This window comes from Arachis hypogaea, chromosome 11 (genome assembly GCF_003086295.3).
Source record: "Arachis hypogaea cultivar Tifrunner chromosome 11, arahy.Tifrunner.gnm2.J5K5, whole genome shotgun sequence".
NCBI lineage: Eukaryota > Viridiplantae > Streptophyta > Magnoliopsida > Fabales > Fabaceae > Arachis > Arachis hypogaea.
In genome coordinates this window covers 57,844,448-57,853,630 of record NC_092046.1, presented here as the reverse complement: position 1 = coordinate 57,853,630, position 9,183 = coordinate 57,844,448, and the positions used below count along the sequence as shown (strand labels likewise).

The 9,183-nt window shown below is 35.8% G+C and overlaps 1 non-coding gene across 1 annotated transcript; it reads right to left on the bottom strand.

The window, feature by feature from the left end:
- Window positions 1-8,688: 8,688 nt before the first annotated feature.
- LOC112724315 (small nucleolar RNA R71) lies at window positions 8,689-8,792 on the bottom strand. The gene has a single exon (XR_003163484.1). It is a non-coding gene; the product is annotated as a small nucleolar RNA R71 (small nucleolar RNA).
- Window positions 8,793-9,183: the final 391 nt, after the last annotated feature.

The following is a 9,183-nucleotide window of genomic DNA, read 5'->3' as shown; positions in this document are numbered from 1 at the left end:
TCCCTAAACACCAATAAATTAGGATATTTAGCTAGATTTTTCTTTTGTAGAATAGGATAAATTGCATAGTAATAGGTTAGTTGCATGCATGTTCTGCTTGATTGAAAAGGCAATAAGTTTCTTCTAAGACCCTATCTTTGGAACAAAATTTCACTAATTTTAATCAAAACTTCTATGTTAAATTTGCTTGAAGTTGTATTTGGAACATAATTTTTGAGCTAAAGAACACACAACCTGTGAGATTTGAGCCTTTATGAATGGTTACATTATTTAACCATAATTGTTTTATTCATGTGTGTTTACTTCTCTATAATTGTAATCTATATTTTGTCTCATCCTATATGTCCAATGTTTATTATATTTATATGTTTGCATATGATTGAGGCCATTATTTGTTTAGCCCACTTATCCAAATTAAGCCTACCCCTTTCAATTACATTTGTTAGCCACTTTGAGCCTTTAAATCCCATTTGTTCTATATTTTACCACATTACTAGCTTTAAGCGGAAAAACAATTATATATGCCAAATTGAATCTTTGGTTAGCTTAAGATAAAATTGTGTGTGTTATTTAAGTATGGAAAATTGTGGGAACAAAAGATAATAAGGGAATGTGTCATGATAATATAATGGGAATTTGGATACCTACTCATGTGAAACTATAAGAATTAAAAATCTATGTGCATTGATACGCTATATTTATTTTTATGTTTATGAAAAAAAATCCAAAAATATTCAATAAATAAATAAGGGGACAAAATTATCCCAATGCTGAGTTAAAAATTCAAAGATCAATGCATGTATGATAAAATTAAAATAAAAAGTTGAAACATGAGTATGGAATATGAAGGGAATTTCTGGGTAGCTAGGTATGCATTCTAAAGTTATATAGAATATACATAGAGGTTAGGTGAAAGCTTGGGTTAAATAAAGATTCAATTTATAAGCTTACTTAGCCATATATACATCCTTACCCCTACCTTGGCCCCATTACAACCTTGAAAAGACCTCATGATGTTTGCATTGGTATATTAAATGTTGTTGCTTGGTTAGGAGAAGAACAAAAGTTAGAAAGCATGATTAGAGAAGAATAGAGTAATTACCCTATACACTAGAGAAACTAGAGTGTACATACATCTTCAGTGAGGGTTCAATGCTTGAAATTCTATGTTTCCCGCTTTCATGAGCTATCTTCTTGCATTTTTAGTTGTTCTTACTGTATAAGAATTGAATTAGTGGAATTTGATTTGTAATTGTTTTGAAGAGCTTATTTACTTTTGATCAAGTGGACAAGAATCATATAGTTACATTTACATACATAGGTTGCATTGCATTGCATGAGTTTCACATGTTCCTACTCATTCATTTTATCTCCTTCAATTAAGCATGAGGACATGCTAATGTTTAAGTGTGGGGAGGTTGATAAACCATTATTTTATGGTTTATAATGTGTTTAATTGTGTGGTTTTATCATGATCTTTACCCACTTATTCATATAATTAGCATGCATTTATATTTCCTTCCTAAAATCATTACACGATTGAAAACTTGCTTCCTAGAGACTTTTAATTATGTATTTTAATTCTTCTTTATTCCATTTGATGCCGTGATCTGTGTGTTAAGTGTTTCAGGCTTTATAGGGCACGAATGAGTTGGAGATTGGAAAGAAAGCTTGCAAAAATGGAAGGAACACAAGAAATTAAGGAGATGACCAGCGAGAACTGACGCGGCCACATGGCTCACGCGACCACGCGGATTGGAATAGCATAAGTGACGCGAAGGCGTGGACGACGCGTCCGCGTGGAGAAGCAAAATGCCGAATGATGCGTCCGCATGAATGACGCGATCGCGGGACGTGCGCGATCTGCATAATTTGCAGAATCGCTGGGGACGATTTCGGGCCCTATTTTGACCCAGTTTTCGGCCCAGAAAAGCATACTAGAGCCAGAGAACATGCAGAAACTGACAACAACATTCATTCTAGGTAGTTTTAGTTTTTCAGATCTAGTTTTCCTCTCCTCTAGGTTTTCTCTCTACACATTCATAGTTCTTAGGATTTTTAATTGCTTTTTGCATTGGGATATTGAGAAGAGTTATTACCTCATCAAGACTTCGTCATTCTAGTTCGTTTTCTTTACTTGGCTTTACTCTTCCATGTCCTTTAATTTATTTCAATCTTACTATTGGATTATTTTAGAATTTATCAATACAAGAGTTATTTTTATTTTTAATTAATTCCTTTGAGTCTTATTTACCATGTCTTCCTTTAATTCCCTTTCCTATGTTATGAATTCCACATTCACAATGAGCGAGTAGTTCCCTAACTTGATGGGGAGTTGATTGAAAGGAACCCTTGAGTTGGAGTGCTCAAGGGAGAAATTGTAATTGGGTTTATTATTGGTTTGCTCTCTAGTCACTAACGCCAGTCCTTCCAAGTAAGCGGATTGGGACTTGTGAATAGAAACAGCATTCTAACTTGTTTGACTTTTTCCTTACCTAGTAAGGGATAACTAAATAGAACAACCCCAATTATCAATTAATCTTGAAAGTACTGCAACAAGAATAGGGCTTCCAACTAATCTACTCCCAGTCAAGGCTTTTATTTAAATTACATTAATTCTCTGATTTAATTTCCTGTCATTCAACTCAAATCTTTTTGAAAACCATCTGATTAATAAAATAGCACACTTTCCTGCAACTCGTTGGGAGATGACCTGGGATTCATACTCCCAGTATTTTAATTTTAATTTCTGTGACACCCTTTTAAATTGATAAGCGGATTTCTGGTTGGTTGAGAACTATACTTGCAACGCATATCTTATAACAATTCTTAACTCGCCAATTTCCACCACCATCAATATCCCTTGAGAATGGATCAAAGTAAGAAAGCAAAAGAAAAGAAAAGCCAAGAATTGGCAAAGAAACAAACAATAAGGCTAGACACCAATAGCTTGGACCTTAGGACATATGCCTGTGGTTCTTTTGTACTAGGATATGCTTGGACAATGAGGTTCTGAGGAGTATTTTAAAACTTGGCAATTTGGATTAACTAATCTGGGATTTCCAACCAAAAGTCCGTTATCAAGAGCAACTTAGTTACAAAGCATTTAGTGATCCAAAGAGATGCTGGGCATCAATGTTCCTAGGAAGAAATTGTGAGCCAAGTGTCTATAGTGAAGAAGTGTTGAGCAAAAATTGAGCCAAAAGGCTTCTGCAACACTTGCCACCAAGCTTTCATTAAGAAAAAGAAAGAAAGAAAAGCTAACAAGGATCAATCAAAAAGCAAGGTATTATAGCAGCAACTCTAGTAAACCATCAAAGAGACATTCCATATCACATAGCTAAGAATAATTGAGCTACATTTGTCTGCATAAAACCCCATGAACCAAGTTCAATTATCTGCTAAATAAGGACATGTATGCTTCTCTGTTTCATTTCATTTCTTCTTATGTTTAGTGCTTGCTTGGGGACAAGTAAGATTTAAGTTTGGTGTTGTGATGACAAGTCATCTTATGCTAGCTTTTCAAGCATTTTTCTCTTGTTTGATTAGGTTTTATGCACTTTCTTGCATAATAAGTAAGTGATTTGGAGTGGATTTTCATGGCTATGTTAAACCAATCAACCATCATTTAATTGACATAAAATCATAGGGATTAAGCTAGAATTAGTTAATTTTATGAATGATTTAGAAACCTTGTGAATTTGGTGATGCTTTGATTGGTTGTTTTGATTACTTGTAGGTGAAGAAATGATGAAGAAAAGAAAGAACCAGGAAGCGTGCCTTATCAAAGCGTGACCCATGATATGAAAGCGTGGCGCTCACCCAAAGGAGAAAGGGCCAGCACTCGAAGAACCAACGGAGTGCCCAATGATGCACCAAGAAAGCAAGGGCGCTACGTTGAGTGTCCCAACTGAGCGCTACAAGGAAACTCAACTAGAAAGGCCAGCGCTCAAATCAAAGGAGCGCTACCTTAACTCTTTCAACGTTTTCGTGGCCCATTTAAAGAAAAACAAGGCGCGACACTCCTAAAATGGGGCAGCCAAGGTTCAAAAGGGGAACCATGCACACAAAGGAGCGCTACGTTCAAAGGTTCTCACTGAGCGCTACTACAAGGAAATTGCTAGCAAAAGGAGGCCAGCAAGGTTCGAAGAGGGAACCATGGAAGCAAGGGGTGCTACGTTCGAAATTCCAACTGAGCGCTATGTATTGGCACAAAGTGAAACATGCTTGGCTCGAAGGGAGGCACACTAAGCAAGGGAGCACTACGTTACCTTTCCTCACTGAGCGCTCCATTGGAGCTAGCCCCCAATCCATTTTCAAATAATTGCACCCATGGACCATTTTCAATCAAATGCCATCTTGGATCCACTTCTTCACCAACCTGAAAAGCCCACTCCAAATTCTGAAAAACAAAAATAAAAAGTGTATAAATAGGAGTTAATTTGATTTGTAGAGGACTTTTTTTTGGGGGGTAGAGACCTTTTTTGCTCACCTTTACTTTTTTACCTTGGAACTTTTTGCTCATTTTTAGTTTTACCTCTAGCTCACTTGGAATTGTCAATTGTTTTGCATTGGGAAATTGGAATTTGGATCTGAGTTCTTCTTTCTGCAGTTTTCATTTTCCTCTACAATTTCTGCTATCTGTTCTTGGAATTTGAATTGAGATTGAAGAGCTTCATTGATTCTAAGTTTGAGAATCATCTTTTGCCTCTCTTCTCAATTGTTCTAAGAATTGGATCTGAGTTTAGTTTTCTATTTTTATTCTCTTCTTCTGCAATATCTACTTTTCTGTTTTAGGAATTGGAGAATTGGATTTAAATTTCATTTACTGTCTTCCTTTTTATTTCTTTTGTAATTACTTTTCTGCTTGATTGATGAGCGGATAATTTATACACTTTTTAGGTAGTTTTTAGTATGATTTAGCTACTTTTTAATATATTTTTATTAGTTTTTATGCAAAATTTATATTTCTAGAATTTACTATGAGTTTGTGTGTTTTTCTGTGATTTCAGGTATTTTCTGGCTGAAATTGAGGGACCTGAGCAAAAATCTGATTCAGAGGCTAAAAATGGACTGCAGATGCTATTGGATTCTGACCTCCCTGCACTCAAAATTGATTTTCTGGAGCTACCGAAGCCCAATTAGGGCGCTTTTAATTGCATTGGAAAGTAGACATCCTGAGCTTTCCAGCAATATATAATAGTCCATACTTTGCCTGAGATTTGATTCCCAAACCGGCGCTCCAAGTCAGCATAAAAATTTTGGCGTAAAAACACCCAAACTGGCACCAGAATTGGAGTTAAACGCCCAAACTGGCACAAAAGCTGGCGTTTAACTCCAGGAACAGCCTATGCACGTGAAAGCTTCTATGCTCAGCCCAAGCATATACCAAGTGAGCCCGGAAGTGGATTTCTGCATCATTTACTTATTTCTGTAAACCCTAGGTTACTAGTTTCTATAAATAGGACCTTCTGCTATTGTATTTTTATCTTTTGATCATCTTTGGATCTTTAGATCATATCTGGAACACTTTTATGTTGTTTTTATGTTCTGAGACTTCCATGGGAGGCTGGCCACTCAGCCATGTCTACCCTATTTTCACTTATGTATTTTCAACGGTGGAGTTTTTACACCCCATAGATCAAGGTGTGGAGCTCTGCTATTCTTTATGAATTAATGCAATTACTATTGTTTTTCTATTCAATTCACGCCTACTTCTTCTCTAAAATATCCATTCGCACTTCAACATGATGAATGTGATGAACTAGTGACACTCATAACCATTCTCACCTATGAACGCGTGCCTGACAACCACTTCCGTTCCACATGAAAACGAGCTTGAATGCATATCTCTTGGGTTTCTAATCTAAGATTAGAACCTTCGTGGTCGAGGCTAGAATTATTAGTGGTCATTCTTGAGATCTGGAAAGTCTAAACATTGTCTGTGGTATTCCGAGTAGGATCTGTGATGGGATGACTATGATGAGCTTCAAACTCGCAAGTGTTGGGCGTAGTGACAGACGCAAAAGGATCAATGGTTCCTATTCCAACATGAGTGAGAACTGATAGATGATTAGCCGTGCGGTGATAGCGCATTTAGACCATTTTCACTGAGACGATGGACGGTAGCCCTTGACAACGGTAATCCCCCAACATACAGCTTGCCATGGAAGGGAGTATGAATGATTGGATGAAGGCAATAGAAAAGCAGAGGTTCAGAAGGAACAAAGCATCTTCATACGCTTATCTGAAATCCCACCAATGAATTACATAAGTACTTCTATCTTTATTTTCTATTTTAATTATATTTTAATTATCAAATCCCATAACCATTTGAATCTGCCTGACTGAGATTTACATAAGATGACCATAGCTTGCTTCAAGCCGACAATCTCCGTGGGATCGACCCTTACTCATGTAAGGTATTACTTGGACGACCCAGTGCACTTGCTGGTCAGCTGCATGGAGTTGTGTGAAAAGTGTGCGATCACGATTCTGTGTACCAAGTTTTTGGCACCGTTGCCGGGGACTGTTCGAGTTTTGACAACTGACGGTTCATCTTGTTGCTCAGATTAGGTAATTTTATTTTTTTTTAGCTTTTTATTTTCGAAAAAAAAAATTTCAAAAAAATAAATTATTCTATGTTCTTTAGAATTTTTGAGAATGAATTCTAGAGTTTCAGATGATGCTTTTATCATCACAGGAGCTAATTGATTCCCATCAATTTGGCTGTTGTATGTAATGTCCTGCTAAAACTTGGCTAGCCATGTCTAATCTTTCTAGACTGAAGCTTTAGACTAACATTGCATGATTCCTAGAATTTGTATTAAAAAATTTTTGAATTTCTTATTTTTCCAATTAATTTTCGAAAAATTACAAAAAAATAAATAAAATCATAAAAATAAAAAATAATATGTGTTTCTTATTTGAGTCTAGTGTCTATTTCTAAGTTTGGTGTCCTGCATATTTTTAATTTTCTTGCATTTTTTCGAATATATGCATTATGTTCTTCAATGATCTTCAAGTCGTTCTTGATGTTTTTTTTCTTGGGTCTGATCTTTAAATTCTCTTGTTTTGTATCTTTTGTTGTTTTTCATATGCATTTTCAATTTGTTAGTGTCTATTTCTAAGTTTGGTGTCTTGCATGCATTGTTTATTTGATCTTAGTTCTCCATGATTAGTTTCATTTTGTTCTTTTTCATCATTAAAAATTCAAAAAAATTTTCAAAATTTTGTCTTTTCAAGTCAATAATACAGAGAAATGAAGATTCAGAACATTCAGCAGAGGAATTACAGAGAAAAGCTAGGCGTTCAAAACGCCCAATGAGGAAGGAAAACTGACATTTAAACGCCAGCCAGGGTAGGCGTTAAACACCCAAAAGGGTAGTACCATGGGTGTTAAACGCCAGAATGGATACCATTCTGGGCATTTAACGCCAGGACAACAAGGGAGGTAAGTTAGTTTTTAATTCAAATCTTTTTCAAATTTTCATAATTTTTCAAAATTAAATCTTTTCCAAATCATATTTTTTTATCATATCTTTTTCAAAATCAAATCCTTTCCATTTTTCTCTCACTATTTTTGAAAATCCTTGCTACCAATTAATGATTTGATTCAAAAATTTCAAGTTTGTTACTTCTTTGTTAAGAAAGGTTAAATATTTGAATTTTAGAATCATATCTTTTAAATTTCTTGTTAGGCAAGTCATTAATTTTAAAAATCAAATCTTTTTAAATTGTTTTTCAATCATATCTTCTCAATCATATCTTTTCAATCACATCTTTTTCAAAATAATTTTCAATCATATCTTTTTTATTCCTAATTTCAAAATCTTTTTCCAAATCACTTAACCACTCTCTCACTTTTAATTTTCGAAAACCATCAACCATTTTTTTTAATTTCTTTTAATTAATTTAATTTTTTTTAATTTTGCTTTCGAAAATTCTTCTCCCTCCTTACCTTTTTTCTATTTAAGACTAACACTCCCCGTCTTTTAGCAATTCGGACTCACTCCCTCTCTATAAGTTTGAATTCTCCTCTCTACCTCATCCTTCTATCCTTCTTTTCTTCTGACACCTCAAGGAATCTCTATACTGTGACATAGAGGATTCCATGATTTCTTGTTCTCTTCTCTTTCATATGAGCATGAATAAGGACAAAGGCATTCTTGTTGAAGCTGATCCTGAACCTAAAAGGACCTTGAAGAGAAAGCTAAGAGAAGCTAAAGCACAACTCTCTGGAGAGGACCTAACAGAAATTTTCGAAAAGGAAGCAGATAAAACAAACATGGCCGAACCCAACAACAATGGTGGAGATGCAAGGAAGATGCTTGGTGACTTTATTGCACCCTCTTCTAACTTCTGTGGAAGGAGCATCTCAATTCCTGCATTGGAGCAAACAACTTTGAGCTTAAGCCACAATTAGTTTCTCTAATGCAGCAGAATTGCAAGTTTTATGGACTTCCATTGGAAGATCCTCATCAGTTTTTAGCTAAATTCTTACAAATCTGTGACATTGTTAAGACCAATGGTGTTAATCCTGAGGTCTACAGACTTATGCTTTTTCCCTTTGCTGTAAGAGACAGAGCTAGGACATGGTTGGACTCACAACCTAAAGAAAGCCTGAACTCTTGGGAAAAGCTGGTCAATGCCTTCTTGGCATAGTTCTTTCCACCTCAAAAATTGAGTAAGCATAGAGTGGAAGTCCGGACCTTCAGACAGAAGGAAGGTGAATCCCTCTATGAAGCTTGGGAAAGATTCAAGTAGTTGATCAGAAGGTGTCCTTCTGGCATGCTTTCAGAATGGAGCATCGTATGCATATTCTATGATGGTCTGTCTGAACTGTCCAAGATGTCATTGGACAACTCTGCTGGAGGATCTCTTCATCTGAAGAAGACTCCTGAAGAAGCCCAGGAACTCATTGAAATGGTTACAGATAACCAGTTCATGTACACTTTTGAAAGAAATCCTTTGAACAATGGGACAACTCAGAAGAAAGAAGTTCTGATATTGATACTCTGAATGCCATATTGGCTCAGAACAAAATATTGACTCAGTAAGTCAATATGATTTCTCAGAGTCTGTCTGGAATGCAAGCAGCAACAGGCAGTACTAAGGAAGCTTCCTCTAAAGGAGAAGCTTATGATCCTGAGAATCCTGCAATGGAAGAGGTGAATTACATGG